We start from the raw sequence: 26,367 nt of genomic DNA, 5'->3' as shown, positions 1-26,367 counted from the left end.
TTAAGCATGTCTCACTGTCTTTTAAAATTCTCTTTTTAAGCATTTCAGAGATGTTTGTGTACATATTTAAAGCACACTGGAACTTACTGTTTGTGGATGTCAAGAGATTTTTTTTTTAGGCCCAGGAATAATGGTATTCTGGGGTCATTTAATCCTTGCTGTTATATCAGATATAAAAATCTAATTAGTATTAAGTTTGTTTTTCTGTTTTATTTTGTTTTACATTATCAATACCAATGCTTATTTTTCCTTCTTTACTTCTCAGAACATAAGTTTAAACTAACAACTTGATGTTGTGCTATAGAGAATAACACTTTTTAAAAAACACCCATGAGACTGGGACAGTTTTAGCTCAGTAGGAAATTTTTTTTACACATAAAATTTTTATAGAATGTTATAAATGAAAAAAAAAATTATTTTAAATATCTGAGACTTTACGGCCAGTCATAGATAGTAAAACGTTTGAAGAATATGTTATATTATGTGGATAAAGGGACTGTATTAATCAACATTGTGACTTTTTAAGAGTTTGCTTTTAAAAATAGAATAAAGGAAAATGATTCACTATCTTTGAGGTAAAATGTCAGTATGTTTCTGCATAATCCCTTTCTTATCAATATATTCTAATGTCAAAAGAATGATTATGTGGTCTGTGATGTTCTGGCGCGGTGAATATGACAGGGCAGTGCATGGTCCCCAGTTCCAAGGGGCAGCAAACTCTTTGGAACCTTTCAAGAGAGTTTCTGGAGAAGAGCTGAATAGTTAATTCTATACTACTAAAAATATTTTCATGGGGCTTTGCAATTTATATAAACCTTTATGAAAGTGAAAGTGTTAATCACTCAGTCGCGTCCGACTCTTTGCAACCTCATGGACTGTAACTTGCCAGGCTCCGTTTTCCATGGAATTCTCCAGGCAAGAATACTGGCGTGTGTAACCAATATTGTCTTATTTTCTCTTCACTGAAGCTTTAAGAAGGTCAGGCAGCCACTGACTGCCAGTTTGTGGGTGATAAAATTAAGATTCAGAGAAATCTAGTGACCTGCCTGAGGTCACATGGTTCATAGACAATGGAGAAACTAAAAATATTTCTTCTCATTTCAAATTTAGTGTGTTTCCCCTATCTTTGAATGTTTCCTTCTGAGCTGTTTTGTTCACAACGTTTGCTTTCTGATTCCTAAAGTATATAGTTCATGTTACAGATTAGACTTCATCTCTTTCTCATGACTAGTTGAAAAATGGTGGAAAGGGTGGGAGCTTAGGAAAAATAGTATGGTCTTCAAATTTAAATATTTTAGGCAAAAAGAGGCATAAAAGCAATGATAAGAAGATCTGAATTCCTCAAGGGACTATTTAAGCAATAATTTATGAGTCTTTGCAGAGAAAAAAAAGTTTATATAGTACATGCAAGTCATTCCTCCATACAAGGATAAAACTTTATTTAAAGTGCAACCACTGAAGTTTCAATGTAAAAGCAGGCATGCTGTTTCCCAGAGCTGGTGGGGAGATATAATGGAAGGAGTACTTTTGCTAGAGAACTAATCAAGATTTCAAGGGATGTGAGAACAGGTGATAACTTACTTTGATGGCTCTCAGTCCAAGTGCATAAGAAGGGAACGATTACCTTCTCTTTCACCAACTAATACCCTCACATCAGAGTCTCCTAAAGGCTCTGTGAAAATGTTTTCCTTTTCTAAAATAAAGGGAAAGACTCACCCAGAAAAATAGGAAGTGAATTTCTGTATTGACCTTGTTTGGGAAATTCAGGTTTAACATGAAGACAACACTTCCCATCTCCTGCCTGTCTATATGCTAACTAATAGCAGGAACCCCTAGGAGAAAAATGTATGAAGGAGAAAATATATTCCTACTTCAATATTTTAGCTAGTTACAAGTGATGGGGAGAAATTTCATGAGGAAATGTGATAATTATAACACAGATGTAGTGAATTATACTATAATGTAACTTAAATTTGTTAAATTTCATTTATTACCAGAAGAATATAATTTTGTATGCCATGAACTCCACTAAGCCCTTTTCTTGTATTATCTTGTAGATTCAATATTATTTTCACCTTATTATTTTCACTTTATAGATGACTTCAGGCATAGGCAGTTTAAATAACTTCCTCAAGGTCACAAAGCCATAGTAAGCAATTAAACTTGGATTCAGATTCACATAACTCGGAGCCCTGAGGATATTCTCTTAACTACTGCCTTTTACTTATTTAAATTGTTATTGGAGTATAGTTGTTGTGTTTCGGCTGTATGGCAAAAGGAGTCAGTTATACATATATTTGCTCTTTTAGATTCTGTTTCCATATAGGTCATTACTGAGTGTTGGATAGAGTGCCTTGTACTATACAGTAGGCTTTTTATTAGTTATCTATTTCATATGTAGTTAAATTACTGCATTTTAAAATAATCTACTATTTAAATGCTGACTACTACAGTGCTGGTACTTTAGTACTAGGTCCCAGACCAGAAATATGTATATCTTTCTATAGGAAATGTCTGTATCTGTCCCTTATCAGTCATGACAAAGTTAAAAAGACAAATGTATTGAGAAAAAAATAAAGAGTTAAAAGCATCATATCTTTAGAATGGGGAGTTCTTTGGATAAAAACATACCAGGTGGTTAAATGTATCTGAAGACTGAACCAACTAGCAACACGCACTGATTCTATTTTAGTTGTTGCCATGTCATATTAACTGTGGATCGTACTTGAGTGGTTCTGACCATGTAAAATTATTTTAACACTGACGCCAGATGACCAGAAAGGAGAGATGATATCAAGTACTACTTTAACTCATCGACTTCCCAATTGTCAGATTTGCACAATTATCTTAGTCTCTTTTTACTGCCAAGAAATGATATCAGGACAAGCCAGATGAATGAGAATTGCTTTCCCCCTAATTAGTATTACAGATCTTCCTTCAGGGTCCTTGTGAGTCCTGAGGCCACGTCACTTTCCAAAAATACCCATTGAGCAGCTGCAGACTCTCCGTTGCCCAACCTTTATGGCTCTTTCACACTAGTGTTTGGTAATGATGAATAGAAGGAAACAGGTCTGCAGATGAGAAGGAAATCTTCTTGCTGTTATTTTCCATCTATCATGGTTACACTAATTACAAGAACTTGGGAAAGTTTGCAGTACAAACCCATTTTGCAATTCTGGCCTACATATGATATCTAAAAATGTCTATCATTAATGTCACCCTGAAAATGTTTTAGTTTGTTAAAGAATTTCTCTAGGTGCCCAAGTTTATAAAGTTACTGTCTGAAATATGATACTGTCAAAAGATTGACAGTGAGTTGATATAGATAGGGCAGAAGTTCAGGTGCAATTCTCTGTATTTCTTGTGAACTTGACAAGTCACAAATATTGTGTATGCAGTCCTCATTATGACTTGATATCACTGCTAGTTTCAAGGAATGCATTGTTGATGATAATATGGTGAACATAAAAAAGAAAAAGCATATCCATGATGAAACCCTCATTTAAAATAGGTCAAAAAATTAAAAATAATCTCCAAGCCCCTTCTCTAAAATGAAACCCCATCATTGATAAAATAACATTTTTTTCTTTGTAGGTTATAAAAATTGTGTCTTTTTTTAATACATAAGGGAATAAAAAACAATGATATTACTACATCTTTTCCATATGATTTTATGTCTTTATCTTTTATTTACTTTAAAATATGTTTTCTTTCATCACTTAGTATTGCTATGCTATGCTAAGTCACTTCAGTCGTGTCCGACTCTGTGCGACCCCATAGATGGCAACCCACTAGGCTCCTTTGTCCCTGGGATTCTCCAGGCAAGAATACTGGGGTGGGTTGCCATTTCCTTCTCCAATGCATGAAAGTGAAAAGTGAAAGGAAAGTCGCTCAGTCGTGCCTGACTCTTAGCGACCCCATGGACTGCAGCCCACCAGGCCCCTCCATCCATGGGATTTTCCAGGCAAGAGTACTGGAGTGGGGTGCCATTGCCTTCTCCACACTTAGTATTGAGTCAACAGAAATAATCATATTCAGTGATCAAATAGTACATGTTAAAGCTATAATTCCCAATCAATAACACAAAAAATATAAACCAAAATTTCTCTCATTTTATTTATTCAGTTCAGTTCAGTTCAGGCAGTCGCTCAGTCGTGTCCGACTTTTGCAACCCCATGAATTGCAGCACACCAGGCCTCCCTGTCCATCACCAACTCCCGGAGTTCACTCAAACTCGTGTCCATCAAGTAGGTGATGCCATCCAGCCATCTCATTCTCTGTCATCCCCTTCTCCTCCTGCCCCCAATCCCTCCCAGCATCAGCGTCTTTTCCAATGAGTCAACTCTTCGCATGAGGTGGCAAAAGTTCTGGAGTTTCAGCTTTAGCATCATTCCTTCCAAAAAAATCCCAGGGCTGACCTCCTTCAGAATGGACTGGTTGGATCTCCTTGCAGTCCAAGGGACTCTCAAGAGTCTTCTCCAACACCACAGTTCAAAAGCATCAATTCTTGGTCACTCAGCCTTCTTCACAGTCCAACTCTCACATCCATACATGACCACTGGAAAAACCATAGCCTTGACTAGACAGACCTTTGTTGGCAAAGTAATGTCTCTGCTTTTTAATATGCTGTCTAGGTTGGTCATAACTTTCTTTCCAAGGAGTAAGCGTCTTTTAATTTCATGGCTGCAATCACCATCCACAGTGATTTTGGAGCCCCCCAAAATAAAGTCTGACACTGTTTCCACATCCATTCCCCATGAAATGATGGGACCAGATGCCATGATCTTAGTTTTCTGAATGTTGAGCTTTAAGCCAACTTTTTCACTCTCCTTTTTCACTTTCATCAAGAGGCTTTTTAGTTCCTCCTGACTTTCTGCCCTAAGGGTGATGTCATCTGCATATCTGAGGTTATTGATATTTCTCCCAGCAATCTTGATTCCAGCTTGTGCTTCTTCCAGTCCAGTGTTTCTCATGATGTACTCTGCATATTAATCAATAAAGGAAACAGTTTTCCCACCCAGTGTATGAGTAGCAAAATGTTATTAATGTTCTTGGCAAAATTATTCGTGAAATGTTATTTTAATAATTCTTAATTTTTGAAAATGTGGGATTATTGGTGAGGGTATATGTGAAGGAAAACACACCTGTTGTGATTAGAACTGTAACAGGGGTTCCACATATTGCAAACAAAAATACATGACACCTATTTAAAACTGAATTTCATATAAACAATGTTTATATAAAACAATTTTTATAAATTATTTAGTATAATTCATGTCACATACATTTACATATTCCATACCATACCATACCCTAAAATATCAACAATGTTTATCATTGCTGAGTCATGGAATTGTTTGCAGTTTTAATGTTCTTTTCTTTATGCACTGAGCGTTTGGGGTTGTATGCAACTTGATTTTCTAGAACAGAAGTCTGGGAGGGGACAGAACACAAATCTTGTGTTTTTGCAATGCCCTAAGGTAAGAGCCCTAGAGAAGGGAATGGCAATCCACTCCAGTATTCTTGCCTGGAGAATTCCATGGACAGAAGAGCCTGGCGGGCTATAGTCCATGGGGTTCCAAAGAGACTGAAGTGACTAACACCTTCACTAAGGTACGAGATTCCCTAAACCCAGGCTAGGACTTCTTTTACCAGAATCCACTGAATTACTCTGCAGAAAGGAGGAATCAGAAAAGAAATTCCTCAGAGGATCAAGACTAGGCAAACACTGGAGAGTCAGAAAGCAGGCATGCACACTGCAGAGGTGACTGGAGCCCTCTCTGTCAAGGAGGAGAAACCAAGAATGGGCTTTTCATGTTGAGATTCCACAGTGCTAAGTGAAGCCACTTCAGGACCCTTCACTTGCCATTTGATTGTTCTTACTGAGACCTAGGGCTGTGGGTGTTAATTGGGATGGAGAAGAAAGGAAGGAGGAGGATGGTGAGAAGTGAGATCCAGTGGAGACATGTGGGGAAGCCACCAGGGAGAATTTTACCATTTTACAGAAATAATGTCTTAGATATCACTTTTTCTGTCAAAATTATATTTGACTAATGGGAGAATCAAATTTAGGCAACTTCTGTTCTTGCCAAGACTGAATTTAAGCAAACACTAGACAACTCCTGAATGGATTCCCTGATTTTTGAACTTATAAAATAGTCTTGCGGTGATGATCAAAAGCACATGTCTTCAAGTCCTGCCTTCTTGTTAAAGTTGGAGAGTTCTGCATAAACGTGCTTGATGTCCCCCAAGTTATCAAGGGTCCTAAATTGTTGGGGAGAAAAGAATTATATCTGCTACAGGCTCAGAATATGATCAGTTCTCTGAAAATGTACTTTGAGAACGGGCAGCAGCCTGTTCTCATGTGTTCTATTGTAAAATCTGAGGAGGAGTGAGAAAGGACCACCAAACTGCTGCTTCATAAAGACATCTTGTCTTTCCCTTAGACATCATTTAAGAATGGCTGTTTATCAAGGATCAAAGATCAGAGTCTCATCTGGGAGTTTATAGTTCAGAAACAGGAGAGTCAGAGAGAGGGAATGCGAGGGAGAGAGAGAATGAACCTGAAAGCACAGTAGCTAACAGATGCCTGCCAGTGACCAGGCAAACAACTTTAAAATAGACTTGTATTCTTTACTCAAATTAAAAATGCCATATGACTTGTTTCTATTCAATTAACTGCTTGCTCCTCATAGCCAGTCAGGCCAGAACTTCCACCACCACTCTTTTCCTCTGCCAAGTTCCTGATTATGTGTTAAGACTGGAGGGTAGAGGGAATGCTATTTGCCTCCAGCTGATGCAGATTAATAACTGAGACACAGGAACCATTTGGGAGAATAATGAGTCGCTTCCTGGTCTAAACACCAGCTCCAGGCAATGGTTGACCAAACAAATACAAAATCATAAGGAGGAAAATGGAGGCCTCTGTTGAATCTTGAAAGAGGAAAAATCGAAATACATAAAAGTGTATTTTAACAAGCAGGTGGTAATTTTATGGAACATGTGCCTTCAAGATGGGATATAGGCCAGCAACAACAATGATGACAAACCAGAAAAAGATAGAGGACTTTAAAAATGTTATGAAGTAAATGACACAACACAGTTCTCACTTAAAAAAATGTTCATTAAACCATTGGAAAAGGGAAAAGAAATTAACATCTGCCAGATGAATTGCCTAGAAATTTTAAATCCATGTTAAGTAATTGAGTGATAGTTGTATTCTTGTCTTTGGTTACATTTCAAGGGAACATTGTTAGTACTTAACATTTATGTGTGACGTCAATGTTTACTTTCATATACATAAAGCATTTATTGTGCCATGCTGTTATTCTACAGGAGTTGTTCAGTTGCTAAGTTGTGGGTCACTCTTTGCAACCCTGTGAACTGTAGCACACTAGGCTTCCCTGTCCTTCACTATCTTCCGGAGCCTGCTTAAACTCATGTCTATTCAGATGGTGATGCCATCCAACCATCTCATCCTTGGTCACCCCCTTCTCCTGCACTTAATATTCTACAGTATTAAGTATTAATTTAAACATGACTGTTTCATCAAATACATTTTTTTGGCATTTATTAGGATGAACATATGACATTTCCACCTTTAGTCTATAAATGTGGTAGTTATATAAGTAGAATAGCCTCTGGCTGATCCTAGGCTACTGAACCATGATTTATTCTGAGAGGCCATCTATGATGCCCCCATATAAGGTTAGATCCTCCTGTTAGGTGTCCCCATGGCACCACATACCAGACCTGCCCCAACAATTGCAAGGCCTGGGGCAAGAATATAAATGAAGTACTACATCCCATTTGTCTAAATATTTTAAAACTATCAATCAAGCTAGCAACCCGTTAAATAAAATATGTTCCATCCTCCTACCATGACAAATATATCCACAAAACCACCTGGAAAACAAGGTCCAAATTAGAATTTTCAGAATCTTCAGAGCTCTGTTCTAGAACATGACTTTGGGGGAGAAGTGGCCCCCGCCCCTTGTCTATAGTCTGTGGGCACTCCTCTTTCTCTTTCCCTTCCCACTCCTGTCTCCAACCGGAACTGCCGGGGGATTCCTCTGCCTGTGTGTGGATCACTCAGACCACACATTCAAGCCCTGTTCACAGCCTTCCCCAAGCATTGTGTTTTACCTGTCCACTGCTGGGCATATAAGCACAAGCTCAACATTCAGTAGGTGGATACAGAGACATCTGCTCTGGCCCTAGGAGTGGGTTTAGACCATTCGAGGAGGAAATTCTGGCATCCCTGTTACTCAGAGGAGGGTCTAGTAGGGATTGTGAGCTCCAGATGGACATGTCCAAGATATCTCATAGGTGACTGCTGTCTCCTTGCCTGGTGAGAAGGGACACTGTGGGTCGTGGGGTGGGGGGCAGAGAGAGTTTCTCTGAAACCTAGGACTGAGGCCAAAGACCCTTTCTGTCTGAGTCTAAGGGTAGTAGTTCCTTGAACCATCCTATTGTGACACTTATCACAGTTTTTTCTCACTACTCTTTTTCTTAATCCTTTAAGCACTGGATCTGTCTTGTTCATTCTTGCATCACAGGTTCCTAACATGGTGCCTGGCATCAATTAGGTATTTATAAATATTTCTGGAATGAAAAAAATGCTAATCATCTTTAAAACAGGCTACATCTTTTAAAATATATCTGTGAAATTTATAAAAATTATAATGTTTTAGGGCTTAATGAATAATTTTAATTAAAAGTCAAAGTTTTATAGGTTTCAGCTTTTTACTACATTGATATAAAACTGGAAATAAATAGCATACATATAATTAAAACTCATACACATAGAAACTGAAAAATCCTTTCAAATGATAATAGAGAGAAGGGAATATTTTAAAATTTGACAAGATATTTAGGAAGAAAATCTATATGCAGGCAGTATTCCTAACATAATTCTCTATTAAGAAACTTTGAAGCATTTTAATCAGTACTAATTGGGAAATGGTTACAGTATATCAAGTTGATGAAGTATTATACTATAAGCTGATGGAATTATAATAAGGATTAATGATAATATGAAAAATATGTGCAATATAATTTTAAGTGAAAAAAGTACAATGCAAAATGTATACCACATATTTACAATAACAGAGTTATTTTTATGTATGAAAAAGATGGGCAAAACAGGAAAATGACAACAACTGCATCAGGGTGGTAGAATTGTGGTTCAGCTTTTTCTTTTAAAAATAATTAAATGATATAGCAAAGCCTCTGTCCAAAACTAAAACTTTAATAATACTAAATAAAACCACTTAAGCATGAGTGGATTTTGAGTGCCAAAGGATATTTTTTTCTGTTAGTTTTTGTTTACTCATGCTCTATATATTGATGTAACTTTATTTAGAAAAGTAGAGTAACCAAATTTTATACTCACACCCATATGATTATATATAGTCATATACATAAATGTATATTAAATATAATTTATATTAAAAAGTTTTCTTTTCTTTTATTGTTTTTGGCTGTGCTGGGTCTTCGTTGATGTGCACACTTTTCTCTGGTTGTGGTGAGTGGGGGCTGCTCTCTAGTTGCGCTACACGGGCTTCTCACTGCAGGGGCTTTTCCTGTTGGGGAGCACAGGCTCTCAGGCACATGGGCTCAGTAGTTGTGACTCCTGGGCTCTGGAGCACAGGCTCAGTAGTTGCCACACACGGGCTTAATTACCCTGTGGCATGTGGGATCTTCCTGGATCAGTGATCGAATCTGTGTCTCTCGGTCTGGCAGGCAGATTCTTTACCACTGAGCCACCAGGGAAGCCTGAAATGTATGTATGTGTGTATATATATATATATATATATATATATATATATTTATATTTAAATATAATTTTAATTTTTAATTTTTATATTGTTCACTGAGATAAATTTAGACACACTGGAGAAAGCCCATAGGAAAGGAAATGTAACCTGAAAATTTCCTTATAAAAACTAAGGACTTTTAGCCTGGAGAAGACCCAAATTATATTTCATATATGTCTTAGATACAAACTGCAGTCCTCTAGAAAAGGCCCCAGACATTTATTTATTTACTCACTCACTCATTCATTCAACAAATGTTTAGGAGACTTGCTGTGCTTGAGAGCCTTTGCCAGATGCTGGAGAAGTGATGGATAGTACTAGCAGGTGAGTGACCATGGAAGCTACTGTGACGTCCTGATGGGAGAAAGTATAATCAGAGGATGTAACAGGAAGGAAGGAAGGTTTCCGTGAACCCAGGTTAAACACTTCTCCTGGTCAGAGCTGTTCAAGGATGGACCGACCGCCTACGATGAAGTAAATTCCTTTTCAGGGTGCATGACCCATTGGTGGTGATGATGGTATTTTAAAAGTAGATACGTAATTGGACCAGAAGACTTCTGAACTTTGAGATTCCCTCTATCTCATGCCCAAATCAGAGACAAGTGCAACAGAGGAGACCAAAGAAGGGAAACAAGACTCAAACTACCTGGGTAGAGAATTGGTTTGGACATAAGAGACAAACTTACTTTCAGAGGAATGGTTTTCTTCAGGTTGTGACTAGAAGTTAGAGGGAACACTGACAGGTTGAGGAAACACACATCTTGTGTGGAGCCTTCTCTTCTCCTTTACAGGCAGGAGGCTGCATCTGATGGACTCTGCAAGTTTATCTCAGCTTAGCTATTGAAATGTTCTTATCTGTGGATGCTGAGGAAATTAGTACCTGAGAGGAAGCTTCAGGAAAAGAGCTGGGAGGCAGAGGAGGCAGAGGAGTCAACAGCTGAGATAGAAAGCATGATTGTCTGCATCAGTGACAGCCGTCAGGGGAAGCAAGGATAGGACCCATTAGTTTCTGCAGAAAATGAGCCAGCAGAGGCTCTGAAGAGGGGCATCTCTGTGACTTGAGGCAACCTGAAGAAACGGTGGTGGCAGTTTCTTGGTGCCAGGACATGAGAGGCAAGGGTGAGGAGCTGTCACCGTCAGGGGTTTTGCAGGTGACCCTGTTGCAATCAGGAGTGAGAAAGGCACTGGTGAGTCATTGATGAGCAACGAGGAAAGGATTGGGATGCCAGGCAGGAGGAAATGGGAGGAACTAGTAAACTGTTCCTCCTGGATTCAGCACACGCAGCCCTTTCCACACAGCAGGCCCTCAGGCGTGGCTGGGTTTGTGATTTCTGACCTGAAGGTTGGAATTGTGGATTGTAATCACACTCTTTATTTTTCAGATGTACTCTTTACTAAAAGTCCTATTGTTAACAGGTGCTGCTGAACTCCCTCAATGAAAATTAAAAAAAAAAAAAAAAAAAGAAATTCAGACTAAAAGCGTATCCTTATGAATTAAGGTGCTTCCACATCACCGTGTCATGTCACCCTGAGATCATTTCTTCACAAACGAGGACACTGAGGCATAGAACTCAGAGGGATTAGATGGGAAGGAGCCAGACTGAGAATGCAGGTTTTCTGATTGCAGTTACTGAATGCCTTCCACTGAATTGCTAGCACTGTACTTGTCAAGGAAAGCGGCTGCAGTTTGTCATGCTCCTTAGAAATTTGTGCTTCTTTTGTCAAAATAGTATACAAATTGATGAATTTAACATGAGAGCAATAATCTATTAAAGCACAAGAATATGGTAAAAGTAGGGATGGTGCTTTAGTTTTTCAGAAGTGTTAATGAGATAAAAAATTATGAGTGGCAAGATTGTGATCATTACCTATGTCGAGTATAAATATAATCCAGTTGGCTTTTGAGCAACTCCCTTTTAGGAATAAAGACTGCTGTTTTGCCCTTAGTCTGAATCACACTGTTGGTCTCAGAACAATTAGATGGGAGAACACTGACAACTCACCTTATGTATTAACACGTCTGGGGAAAGTTGCTCAAAGAATATGCCTTATTGATATGCATCTACTACCATCATTTCTGCGCAGAGAGGGTAAAATGTATTCCCTTTCTTTTTTCCTTCTGACTTAGCTCATTTTTATCATTAGATAGCTTAATATTTTCTTTATAGCCTTCTTTGCCCTTAAAACTAGGGGAAATGTACCTTATGAGTAACTTTAACTTAGAAGAATGTCAGTAATAGGGGGAATAGATCCATGAACAAATTCATGAATGTTGGTACTTCTAATATAAAATATAATCATTTGTTTTTTTAACTGGGTCTCTAACTTTATAGCCATCTTTTGCTCTCAGAATGGGTTTGGATTAATACGTAGAAATGAATTTGTCTGTTTTCCCCTTCTTATAAAGGCCCCCTCTCAGTCTCTGTTCTCACAGAATGACATTTCACATTAGGGTCATATTGGCACTTGGTTTGCTTCATAATTATCTGTTTGTATGAATGCCCTCATTAGTAAATTTGCTAATATTTCCTCATTATGAACTGAGGTCTGTTTACACATTAGTCTGTTTTTGCATTAGTCATTTGTATATTAAGCCAGCCAAAAATAACATGTTTTCATTTAGAACTATCTGATGATAAGTAAAGGGTAATAGGGAACAGATTAGGCACTAGAAAAATAATTCAGTGTAATGTATAAATAAAGGTTGACTTGATCAAGTAAAAAAAAAGTTGAAAAAATTATATTTGTAAATTGAAAAACAAAGCTTTTAACTTAAAATGAATTGATTTTAAAATGATGTTTGAAGACCTAGTCCCCACATTTGAGAAACTGCAGATCAGGTTATTAAAAGCAGATGCAATGTAGGCATATTCATGGACAATTTTCCAAGGTTCTTTAGGTTTTTTATTTACATCTTGCAAACATCTTGGCTAATAAAATGTTGGCAATCTAGATTTTAAAAATTTTATGCTCATTCATGAAATAAAAAATCTATGAACCATAGCTCTAGATGATGTCATTTGCCATAGCATCTCATTCTTCCTTTATTGGAACACATACCACATTTCATTTTCATTGTTTTTTTTATTTCTGAATGAGAATCCTCATGAAGAGAGACCCCCATGGATTGCATTCCTGGAGCCTGATGCAATGCCTGGCATAGAACAGGAACATAATAAAATTCTGTTGAATGACACTGCATTATGCAATAAAAATTTGTTTGCAAGATGTACTTTTTGTTCTGGATTATCTTTTTAAGGATGTTTGTATATTGAGCAGCTTTGGAAGAGAGAGGTTGTGTTTCCCTCTGGAGAAAAGGAAAGGCATGCTTATTATTCATTGTAAATGATTCAGGTTCCCTAAGGTTGGGGTTCTTCTTCTATAATACAGTCCACAGTGGATGCGGCTATCTGTCAGAACTCTTCTGAATCACTCCTGTGGGACTTGGCAGATAAGAGGGGCCGAAGCAAATGTGATGAGGCTCATGCTACTTGCTTGGCCATGAATAATGAAGTCCTTTGTTTGTGATCCAGGAATCTCATGCCTTCTGCTGCCACCAGTGAACTCTGGCAGGCTTCTTGTTAGCTTTCAAGCGGAGTATATTTCATAGTCTTCACAATTCTTCACAAACCAATGGTTGAGAAGGAAGCAATTTAGCATATACTGTGTTTTCCATGAGTCAGAAGGTGCGGTAGGTAGAGCACAAGCTTCCCAAAGACATTTACATCCTATCCCCCAGAATCTGTGAATATATATCGAGGAGAGGAGGAGAGGAGGAACTAAGGTTACAGATGGAATTAAGGTTGCTAATTGGCTGCCTTCAAGATAAAGAGATTATCCTGGATTATTTGGATGGGCTCAATGAAATCACAAGGGTTCTTTGAATGTGTAAGAGTGAAGCAGAAGAGTCAATGTCAGAGTCAGAAGAGAAATTGCACTGTAGATTTGAAGGTGATGGAAGGGGCCCCAAGCCAAACAATGCAGGCAACATCTGCAAGCTGTACAAGGCAAGGAAACAGATTCTCCAACAGAGCGTCCAGAATGAGAGCGGTCCTCTTACCATGCCTTAATTTTAGTACAGTGGATCTCATTTAGTCAGTGAGCCTAAGGTAATAAATTGTGTTTAAGTTGGTGATTTTTTACAGCAAGCTCAGAACACTAATACAGAGGGGAATGTGTTAAGCCTTCCTGAAAGGGAAAGTTTTGGGTTTTTTCCTCCTTGCCTACCTGGTTTATGTTCATCCTTTGGGCCTCAGTTGAAATGTTCTATCTTTTCTAAGGAGAGTTCCCTGTTCTCCCTTTCTGTAGTAGCCCCTCCTGATACTTTCTTTCAGAGCACTATGATTTTTGTACAAATTATAATTAAAATCAGGTTCTGATGTAATTTTTCTGCAGCTAAAACCTTATACATAGCTCAAAGTACTGGAGTTTCAGCTTCAGCATCATTCCTTCCAAAGAAATCCCAGGGCTGATCTCCTTCAGAATGGACTGGTTGGATCTCCTTGCAGTCCAAGGGACTCTCAAGGGTCTTCTCCAACACCACAGTTCAAAAGCATCAATTCTTCGGTGCTCAGCTTTCTTCACAGTCCAACTCTCACATCCATACATGACTACTGGAAAAACTATAGCCTTGACTAGACGGACCTTTGTTGGCAAAGTAATGTCTCTGCTTTTTAATATGCTATTTATAGTTGACTCTTGAACAAGTTAAAGGCTCCACCTCCCACACAGTCAAAAACCTGTGTGTAACTTTACAATCAACCCTCCATATCTTTGGTTGCAGTTCCACAGATTCAACCAACTGTGGACCATGTAGTACTGAAGTATACATTTAGTGAAAAATATCTGCATAAGTGGACCTATCCAGTTCAAGCCCAAGCTGTTCAAGGGTCAAATGTAGTAGCTTTTAAAATCTTTTCAGTGCCTTTTCTTGGCTAGTAAAATGATGGCAATCTATATTAACCCACATTTAAAAATTATTATGCTCATTCATGAAATAAAAAATCTATGAACCACAGCTCTAGATGATGTCATATGCCATAGCATCTCATTCTTCCTTTATTGGAACACATACCACGTTTCATTTTCATTGTTTTTTTATTTCAGAATGAGAATCCTCATGAAGAGAGACCCCCATGGATTGCATTCCTGGAGCCTGATGCAATGCTTGGCATGGAACAGGAACATGATAAAATTTTGTTGAATGGCATTGCATTATGCAATAAAAATTTCCCAGAGATTAATATGTACATAATGATACTGAAAGTATTAAGATTATATTCAGCATGCAAATGCCACAAGATAAAAACTTTCAAAAGTTATTTTTTTTTGAGACAAAAACAGCCATTGCCTTTGCATACTCCTAAAATTATACTAATATTTCCAAATCAGTGACCTCAAAAGATACTGATATTCCTCATAAAGATTCCTATGTAACCTAACAGATTTCTTTTAGATCTTGGTAATAATAAAAAGATTATCTCTTCTCATGGATCAGTATTGTTTAAAATTAGTAAATGAATTAGTTTAACTAAATAAGTTCCTTTTCCCTTTTCCCTTGGTTTTTAATCAGTAAAGAATAAGTTTCTTGATTTACTTTATTTCCTCTTTCCCATCCTACTTTCTCTGTCCCTTCTCTATTTGTCCTCTTTTTCACTTGTGTTCAGTTCAGTCACTCAGTCATGTCCGACTTTTTGCAATCCCATGAACTGCAGCATGCCAGGCCTCCCTGTCCATCACCAATTCCCGGAGTTCACTCAAACTCATGTCCATCGAGTCAGTGATGCCATCCAACCATCGCATCCTCTGCTGTCCCCTTCTCCTCCTGCCCTCATTCTTGTTACTTTGCTTTTATCTTACCTATGTTTCTTTGTAAGCTAACACTTGTGATTTCTGGAGGGAAAAAAAAAAAAGAATTAAGGTACTAACTGGTTCAATCACTGATATATTGAGGCTCCAACACACTAAGCTTGTCCTACACACTTCCGTCCAATTTTGTCTGATGTTCTCACAGTAAGAATAACATCCAATTTCCCACTGAGCAGTTGACCTGGTAACTAGTTAAATAAATGAGTCATAAATGTTTAAAGTCAAACCCCCTCTTGGACAATATACTCTCTATATAATTGTAAAAAGGAAAGTAATTTTGAGCTAAAGGGGAATTGTAAGTATACAGTTGTGAATATTCAGGAAATGACCATAAAAAACAGACATATATTATCTGCTGCTGCTAAGTCGCTTCAGTCGTGTCCAGCTCTGTGCGACCCCATAGACGGCAGCCCACCAGGCTCCCCTGTCCCTGGGATTCTCCAGGCAAGAACACTGGAGTGGGTTGCCATTTCCTTCTCCAATGCATGAAAGTGAAAAGTAAAGTGAAGTCACTCACTTGTGTCCGACTGTTTGTGACCCCATGGACAGGGCTCCTTCATCCATGGGATTTTCCAGGCAAGAGTACTGGAGTGGGGTGCCATCGCCTTCTCCGATATTATCTAGTAGGTATATACTATTTATATATAAGCTAAAATGTACCAGGATCAGGGTCTTTTCCAATGAGTCAACTCTTCACATGAGGTGGCCAAAGTGTTGGAGTTTCAGCTTTAGCATCAGTCCTTCCAATGAACACCGAGGACTGATCTCCTTTAGAATGGACTGGTTGGATCTCCTTGCAATCCAAGGGACTTTCAAGAGTCTTCTCCAACACCACAGTTCAAAAGCATCATGGGATTGCAGGCAGGAGGAGAAGGGGACGACAGAGGATGAGATGGCTGGATGGCATCACCGACTCAATGGACATGAGTTTGAGTAAACTCCAGGAGTTGGTGATGGACAGGGAGGTCTGGCGTGCTGTGATTCACGGGGTCACAAAGAGTCAGACACGACTGAGCGAATGAACTGAACTGAACTGAAAATGTATCAGGACAGGTTTCCCTATGAAATGATCCTAGAAATATTAGAATTAGGTCTAGTCAAAAGATTTTCAAAGGGATTTGAATGAATCTGCATCTTTTTGTTGTTGTTTAGTCGCTCAGTCTTGCCTGATTCTTTGCAACCCTATGGACTCTAGATTTCCCTGTCCTTCACCATCTCCCAGAGCTTGCTCAAACTCATGTCCATTGAGTTGGTGATGCCATCCAACCATCTTGTCCTCTGTCGTCTGTCATCCCCTTCTCCTCCTGCCTTTAATCTTTCCCAGCACCAGGGTCTTTTCTAATGAGTCAGCTCTTCACATCAGATGGCCCAAGTATAGGAGCTTCAGCTTCAGCATCAGTCCTTTCAATTAATAAAGGGTTTATTTCCTTAGGATTGACTGGTTTGATCTCCTTGCAGTCCAAGGGACTTTAGCTCTACACCTTTAGCTCTAGTTAATCACAAAGGATACTAGTAAAAGGAATATAAGCTTTTCTATTAGATCATGTATTGATAAATACAGTATGTGACTTTACAAGAGTTTTTCTTCTTCTTTTTTTTTTTTTTAATCAAACACCAATTTCTGTGAAGTGGGAGTTGGAAGGAGAAGTGAGGATGGAATGAGCTTCTTCCTGTGATGGGCAGGGCACAGGGGTGAGTAATAGGCCCTTCATAGCCACCTTGGAACATTTCCACTTGATTTTTCTAAATTTATTGAGCTCATATTCAGCCATTGGTTGTAGGCATATGTTCATTAGTGTATGCCCTTTTAATGATTATGCTGTGATTTGGTTATGTTGATTATAAAATATTTGGAATACCACTCATGGTTCAATGTAGGAATTTATTTGAAAAGTGGCTCAACTACTGAGTAGGCAGCATTACATAATGATTATAGTTACAGTGTGTTTGGAATCACATAGTCCTAAGTTCAGGCTCTAATTCTACTACTAACAGGTGATCTTAATCAAGTTATTTGACTTCCCAGAGCCTTAATTTCGTTATCTGCAAAATGGGTCTAATGATAATCCTACTTCTTTGGGTGGTTGTGAGAACTGAAAGAGGTGTAGTAAGTAAATAGCTGGCAGACATTAACCACTTAAAAATGCTGACTTAAGTACACAAACAACAGAGAAAATCAAGAGTTAAGACTAAACCTCTAAGTATTTGAATAGAAGGAATTTCAGGACAATATAAAACAATTTTGGGGGGGGCTGGGTATGGAAATGTTTCTTCTTTCCATTGTATCTTAGAGATGAAGAATGAAAAAAAATAATTTTAAAGTCACCTGTGTATCTATAATTCATCTATAGATTTCAGATATTTTCTTAAAACAGTAATCCTGGAGGCAGTTACTACTCAAAGTTCAGCAGTGATATCATGGAAGACAAATGGCTTTTCTACCAAATCACTCCCCCCAGTCAGCGGGAATTCCAAGTTGGGTATTATTATTGACCAAGCCATTATTGACAGTCTCTTTGTTTCTTGTTCTAAAATAAATACGAAAAAGGAGGAATCACATTGTTTGAAATCACATCTATCTGAAATCAATGGTTTACACCAGACACTAATTAAAATATAACACTTTCAACAAATTTTAACAAGGAAAAATTCATCCAGAATTCATATAACAGCACTACCATATGCTACCTATAAAACACATTATTAGATGAATATTCCAGGTGAAATCTACCTTTAGCTAGGTAGCATGTTTATTTTCCCTCTAAGGATTGTCTAGGAGAGATGACAACACTAGACCTCATGTATTAGAAACAACATCAAAATCTGAAATATTACAATTTCAAAAAATACACAATTCCTAAAGGGCCAAAAATTTTACAGTCTCTAAATATAAGAGAAATTATGCTTTTATACAAGAACCTTACTACTAATAAAGAGCTTTCTGATTTTTATGGACTAGGAATATTTTTTTTCTAAATGTTATTGCTTAACTACTCTCCCATTTCTTGAAAATATGAGCATGCACTTCATTTTAAAGACATTTACCTCACACTGTAAGAAATGGCCAATCAGGTCAGCATTGGAGCTCCTAAAGGATGGTAATTGAGTTCTAATGCAAGTTTATAACCCAATGCAAATTAAAGGAAGTCGTCTTCTCCTACTCTGCAAAGAATCACCAGAATTATATAGGGGGAAACTTACTTGCCCACAAGGTACTTTTCAGACTTGTTTTGAATTTAAAACCATCACACTCCCAAGACAACACCAACAGCCCATTAGAAATTTGGAGTTTATAGCACAGAAATACACAGAAAAGCCAATGGTGCTTAGACATAGTAAAAGATTCTCAACTCATACACAGTAAAAGAAATGAAAATTTATTTTGTACTGATTTTTAAAAGGCTATTATTTTGGAAAGATTAAAAATTGGATAACATATTGGTTTGGTGAGAATAAAGAAAAATAAGTCTTCTTATACAAAGCTGATGGAAGTGTAGCTTGGCAGTATTTATTGAAATTTCAAATGTGCAAACTCTTAGATTCTAATGTGAGAAATGTCTCCTACAGACCTGCCTGCATTCATTCAAAATGACATGTGCACAAGGTTATTAATTACAGCACTATTTCTAAGAACAAAACACTGGAAGCAACCCAAATGTTCATCAATGGAGAATATGCATCTTCCATATACTGAAGTATTAGGCAACGAATAAGATGGGGAAATATATGCTGATATAAAACAGCATCTAAGACTTATTTCTAAGTAAAAAAAATAAAGTTTTAGAAAGAATATGTACTTCCATATTGCTTGCATTTATTAACTTAAAAGATAAACAATGATTGCCCATTTGGAGGGAAATTGGCTGGCTGGAGGAGAGGGCTAGAAAGGAGTCATTTGCAAACTATTTTATACCTCTTAAATTTTGAACTTTATGAATATATTACCTATTCAGAAAAGTAAGTGAGAAACTTCAAATATATAATCCGAATGCAGTGAGGGGCCCACCTCACACTAGAGAGTCATGCTGTGTGGCAGTGAGCTGATGACTGACCCAAGGATTCCACTGTGCATGTTACTGTCATCAGGGTGCACTTAAGTGGAGGTCAAAAACCTATCACAGCCACCTACAACTCCCTCCAGCTTCAGCTAAGCCTTTCGGCATTCTTCTTCATTTTTTCACATTCCTCCTTTGACAGCCTGAATTAACTAATGGCAGTGCTACAACTGTGTGATGCTGTAAATGGACATCCCCACATGTAAGATCTTGTTCCCTGGATGCCACCTCTGAGAATTCTGCCTAAATCCATCACTTACTGGTAGGAACCTGCTTTAGAATACACTCTCAGTATTCATGCCACTAAGGCATAGAGAAATATATAATAACGCAGTTTTAACATAGCCATGAGGATGACTCTCTGTGGGAGCCAGAAATGCTGAGCAGGTCCATGGTGCCAGCAATGGCTTCCTGTACTCTAAGCTGATAGGTATCTCTGGTATTAAGAGATCATAATATTTTACTTCTTTTGTTTAAGTGGATATGCTTGATTGCTGCTTCCATAAGGCATGCACACAGTAGGGCATTTCCTTCATTCCTAACTTGAGATTCAGATCAGGGCTGAGCTACTTTACTTCAGGTATCTTTTGTTTGGGCCACTGCTGAGTGAAGTTTTAAAGTTAAAAAAACAATAACAAAAGAACCAAGTGGTGTGAGGTTACTAGCTTTCAACATTCACACCTTATGAAAGCATCAGAAGGTGTGAATGTTGACTGTTACATTAGTTTTCATTTTTCACCATTATGTTTGGTATTTAAGAACACGTATTTGTTGTTTAAAACCTTCATGCCAGTGCATAATTACCACCCTATCGCAAAGCCAGTACTCTAGGAAACATCCCAAGTAGAGTATACTAAAAACACACAGTACACACACACACACACACACGCTGTGTTAATAAAACTACTGAGAATTCTTATTTATCAATATTCTAATTTTTTACGCACTCAAATTAGGATAATCTCTTTATTAAAAAGATGTGCTTATCTCTACATGCATATGTATTGATATATTTCCTCCTGCTGCTGCTACTGCTGCTAAGTCGCTTCAGTCGTGTCCGACTCTGTGCGACCCCATAGACGGCAGCCCACCAGGCTTCCCCGTCCCTAGGATTCTCCAGGCAAGAACACTGGAGTGGGTTGCCATTTCCTTCTCCAATTCATGAAAGTGAAAAGTGAAAGTGAAGTCGCTCAGTCATGTCAAACTCTTTGTGACCCCATGGACTGCACTCTACCAGGCTCCTCCACCCATGGGATTTTCCAGGCAAGAGTACTGGAGTGGGTTGCCATTGCCTTCTCCAATATTTCCTCCTAAAGCAGTCAAAAACAATTATTCAATAAGTCCTAGTATCAAAAAAGAAGAGAAAATCCCATAAATATAAATGAACATGCCAAGATATAAAAACAACCTTGCTGACTAACTTTAAGGGTATATTATAAAAGCAATTTATCATTGCAGCAGTTTCCGTAATTCTAATAACTCTTACTGACTTTCACTTAGTGATTAGTGCTGTACATACACAGGAAAAAAGGACACAGTAGAGGTACCAGTAACCAAAATAAGAAAATGACCCTTAACTTTGCTGGGCAAAAACCCCTCTTTCCACTTCTTTCCTTTCAGACTAAGGCTTGCTGAGCCTGTCCTTTAGCATAGTGTCACAAAAAAAAAAAAAAACAACACATCATCTAGCTGTTCTATCATAACTCTATCAGACTCGTGACTATTTCCTCACATTTACTAAGATTTGACATCGGGATTATGGCTCCTCTTTGCTCTTTGTCCCAGAATCATCCTGAGTGACTTCAGATATTCAATATCCAGGTGTGAAAGTGACTCATCTAATATCCTGGCTTCTCACTTTTTTTTGAAACTCCTGAACTCTCATTTAGTAACCCAATCTCATGGAACTTCATATGTCAAATCTTATACTCCAGGACTACTCTTTGGCCAAACCTCCTAGGCTTTCAGCTCTTTCACTCTCTCATCCTCAAGTGCCTTTCCTTTAACTGTCAGTCCCTGGACCATTACACCCCCTCTATTCTGTCCTTTCCTGCCCAGCTGAGAGCCATAGTCCACTATGATGACCATTCTGTCATCACTAATCTCAATAATTCTGCCCTCTCATCTGTTTTATCAGTTAATGAAAATTTTTGGATGCTCAGAGACACAATGTTGAAAATCACATAACTTTGCAGTTTGCTGTCACTATGAATTCATGGTCCCTCTTCTGAGGGAGGCCTCCAGTATTTAGTCTTTTGTCTAATTTGTCTCTGTTGCCTATCCAGTCTTTCTCAAATTCTCCAACTGCTTTCAATTCAATTAAAAAATATAGAAATTCTCTCAAATTACCCTTAATTCATGAAACCTCTTCTTCCTATCCAGTAATAAGATATAACCCAGAGACTGAGCACTGTCTTTGTTGTCTACATACACTAGAGTGATATAACAAAAATAAACATGTAATTGACACCACCATTCCCCATACTAATCCTTTTGGGAGACCTCCTGTTATTTACTGAATAACATCCAAGATCTTGACAGGGTACTCATTGGCTACCTACTAGCTCTTCTAGCTTTATTTCTCCTATTCAGCCTTGGACTTTCTACCATGCTGTGCTTAGTTGCTCAGGCATGTCTGCCTCTTTGCGACCCAATGGACTGTAGCCTTTCAGGCTCCTCTGTCCATGGGGATTCTCCAGGCAAGAATACTGGAGTGAGTTGCCATGCCTTCCTCCAGGGGATCTTCCCAACCCAGGGGTCGAACCCAGGGCTCCTGCATGTAGGCAGATTCTTTACCATCTGAGCTACCAGGAAAGCCCTTTCTACCATAACACTCTCTATATATTCCTGTTTTACCCTGGCATTTTCTCTTTTTAGTTCCTTAGTTTCTCTCTTTAGTTCCTTTAGTTCCTCTCCTTTAGTTCCTTCAGTTCCTCTCCTTTAGTTCCTTCATCTCCCTGACTGTTTCCCCATAAAATCAATACTTGGATCATGGAAAATAAAATGGCTACTATAAGAAGAGTATAGTTATATTACAGATGTAGCTGAAGAAATGATAAAGAACAATAATATTGGAATTGAAATCTTGTACTTCCTTATAGATCTTGTAGTAAGCATCATAGTGTTGATAAAGTAGTAACTACTCAATATTTTTTTTCACTGATTCTCAATCCTTCTTTTTTTTTTTACATTGTTACTTACCTATCCTAGAACTCACTTATTGCCTTTAATGCCAATTCCAATGTTCTCTGCCTAGTTTTTAAGACCATCCTGTATCGGGCTTTATTGCTTCACCCTCATTTCATAATAATGCCTTCCTCTGGCCTGCCCATCTCTTTGCTGTCCTTATTCAGTTTCATGCTTCTTTCCTCAAGTTCTCCATCCTACTGATAATGTTTATCTCAAATATCACACTCCGTTTCTGTCCCCTCTACCCATCCCAGTTTTCCATTCTGTTTTTTTTTTTTTCCAGGATCATTCAAACTTGTAAATTCACCCCACATCCTCTTAGCATTTCCATGAGTACTTTATGCATTCTTATCTTTTTATCTTTAATAGAGAATAATCATAGTTTTCAACTCACTGGGTTACTGTGAGAATTAGAAGTGTTAGTATAGGTGATGTGCCTGCCAGAGTTCATGCTCATAGATGTGTATCACAAATTTTATCAAATGTTCTCATCCTAAATCTTTGTTCTACACGGCCATTGCACATCACAAACACTTGACAGATTTCTAATTTTCTTACAGTTATAGAACTTCTGTCTAAAGCTTGAATCTGAGTTCCTTGAGAACCAAAACCCGGCCATATACTGTGGTCTTACCTCCACATCACCCAACAAGTTGATAGAAAGTAGTAAGGAAGTAGTCACTTAACTTGTGGATGATTTCTTGGTAAATTGTATCCCACAAAATCAGCGATTAATTACTAATGGGTTAGTAGCATAATTTGAATCATCATCATCAGCATAGCCTAAAACTAGTTTTCCAGAAGTTATTTCTTTCTGGATATAAAATACACATTGATGGTAGCATTCAAGTATGTATGAATCCAATGTTCTTGGTATTCATAACAATTCATTTAAAATAGGGAAACCATACTGAGACCATGTAATGAAAATTTGTTTCCCTTTCTGTATTACACCCTGCCTGTCTACATCCTATTCTCTGATAGAAACAGAATCATTTCTCAGGTGGAAAGAAAGTTCTTCTCTATTTTAGTGACTCTCAAATGAGGCAACAGAATAGGTGAACTAGGTGATTAAATAAAAGATTTTTTCCCTAACTTTCTTCTAGATAATCTGAATCAAAAGAGTAACCACAACCTTATTCTGTGCTACATTCCTGTGAACAAATTTAAGTGAATCTCATATGCTTGGTACATGCAGAGTCTGTTTGAACATCACACTGTGTTGTGTATGAAGGCTGGAAAGGAGTAGGGGAAAGAAAATATTGCTGTTTTCAACTGTATCTGGCTTGGGAAGCCTTGCAAGAAATTTAGAAAGTTAGATAGTGACAAAAATGTTGGGCAATATTATCCAATATTTGGATAAGAATAATTTGTTTTTAATGTGTGTGAACCTCAACGTGGAATCAAGTTGAATTACAATTTAGGGTTGTGCATATTGAAAAGCAGAGACATTACTTTGCCAACAAAGGTCCGTCTAGTCAAGGCTATGGTTTTTCCAGTGGTCATGTATGGATGTGAGAGTTGGACTGTGAAGAAGGCTGAGTGCCGAAGAATTGATGCTTTTGAACTGTGGTGTTGGAGAAGACTCTTGAGAGTCCCTTGGACTGCAAGGAGATCCAACCAGTCCATTCTAAAGGAGATCAGCCCTGGGATTTCTTTGGAAGGAATGATGCTAAAGCTGAAACTCCAGTACTTTGGACACCTCATGCGAAGAGTTGACTCATTGGAAAAGACTCTGATGCTGGGAGGGATTGGGGGCAGGAGGAGAAGGGGACGACAGAGGATGAGTTGGCTGGATGGCATCACTGACTCGATGGACGTGAGTCTGAGTGAACTCCGGGAGTTGGTGATGGACAGGGAGGCCTGGCGTGCTGCAATTCATGGGGTCGCAGAGTCGGACATGACTGAGCGACTGAACTGAACTGAAGGTTTCAGTGAGTTGGTTGAGTTTTGATTTACAACAGTGTAAACAGAATTAACTGCATTTAAAAATACACTAACATTTATTGAAATTTGAAACAAACCCATAACAGAACTCATAAACTATGAAAATGATCCTGTTCACTAAAGAGATCTTGCTCAGCTTCCTATGGATTAATAATTATTTTTTGTGAGATGATAACTAATGGGATAAATTTAGAGAAACATTCTAATCAACCACTGACTGGTGTTTAGTATCAACCTATTTTATTAGTGTTAATAGAAAAGAAGTCATTAAGTTCATTTGCTTTTTAAGTGAATATGAGAAGATTGTTTTAAATGTTAATTTTCAAAGAATAAATTTTTAAGACAGTAATATTTACCTTTTTAATTGATGCTTTATAATAGCTTTAGAATGTTTAGATATTATTTCTCTTAATTCCCTTTTAAAAAACACACATGGGTTAACATCAATTGTAGGTAATTGTGAAAAAGAAAGATTGTCTATGCTAGCAGTTCTCAACTGTTTTTAACTATTCTAGGAACTTAAAAATACCACTCCCCCAAGCACAGTCATTGTCTGAACCCCAGACAGTTGTATCTCAGGCTCTCTGAGAGTGAGTTTGGGCACCCCATACAAGTATATTTAATATCACTTCTAGGTGATTGACAGAGAAGGCAAAGGCACCCCACTCCAGTACTCTTGCCTGGAAAATCCCATGGATGGAGGAGCCTGGTAGGCTGCAGTCCATGGGGTCGCCAAGAGTCAGACACGACTGAGCGACTTCACTTTCACTTTTCACTTTCATGCATTGGAGAAGGAAATGGCAACCCACTCCAGTGTTCTTGCTTGGAGAATCCCAGGGATGGGGGAGCCTGGTGGCTGCTGTCTATGGGGTCACACAGAGTCGGACACTACTGAAGCGACTTAGCAGCAGCAGGTGATTGAAATTGTGTCAGAAATTTCCAAAGTTTATAATATTTTTATATGAAATGTTATTCTTCTTTCATTCACAAATGTGATACAGATTATATTGTAGTCTTATTTATAGAAAAATTCTTCCAGTCACCTCTCTCCCTGACACTCTACCACAATGGGAAAACCTCCTTGAGGGCAGGGACTAAGTTTTAAATATATTTGTATCCCCTACATCTAGTGCTATGTCAGGCTGAAACAGCCAGTGAATGTTAGGGGTAATAACATACTTTTTTCTTACAATGACAAATCTTGCTCTTGTAGAGATTATTTTTATTTAATTAGTGCTTACTTATAGAGATATATCTAATTTTGTTATTTTACTTTGGCAATTAACAGAGGCATTTGTTTTGTATTTTCCTGCTACGTAAATTTGCTGGCACTTAAAACATATTTTTATCATTAATTAATTATACGATGCCCCCGGATGGAACAAAGATGGCAACAATCATGATAGAAACTGAAAAGTTCAATTCTGATCTGACCATACAGAGTTCAAGTCACTTTATATGTGAGAACTAAGAACAAAACGAACTGCTTC

The 26,367-nt window shown here is 38.0% G+C and overlaps 1 protein-coding gene and 1 long non-coding RNA gene across 4 annotated transcripts in view; one reads left to right on the top strand and one right to left on the bottom strand.

The window, feature by feature from the left end:
• SPATA16 (spermatogenesis associated 16) overlaps positions 1-26,367 on the bottom strand; it is a 275,661-nt gene that overhangs the window by 216,869 nt on the left and 32,425 nt on the right. The window lies entirely within an intron of this gene.
• Positions 7,972-15,311, top strand: LOC133247115 (uncharacterized). The gene is made up of 2 exons (XR_009736264.1): positions 7,972-8,350; positions 14,925-15,311. It is a non-coding gene; the product is annotated as an uncharacterized LOC133247115 (long non-coding RNA).

The sequence above is a fragment of the Bos javanicus genome, chromosome 1 (assembly GCF_032452875.1).
Source record: "Bos javanicus breed banteng chromosome 1, ARS-OSU_banteng_1.0, whole genome shotgun sequence".
In the NCBI taxonomy this organism is placed as follows: domain Eukaryota; kingdom Metazoa; phylum Chordata; class Mammalia; order Artiodactyla; family Bovidae; genus Bos; species Bos javanicus.
This window is presented reverse-complemented; position numbering and strand designations above follow the sequence as displayed.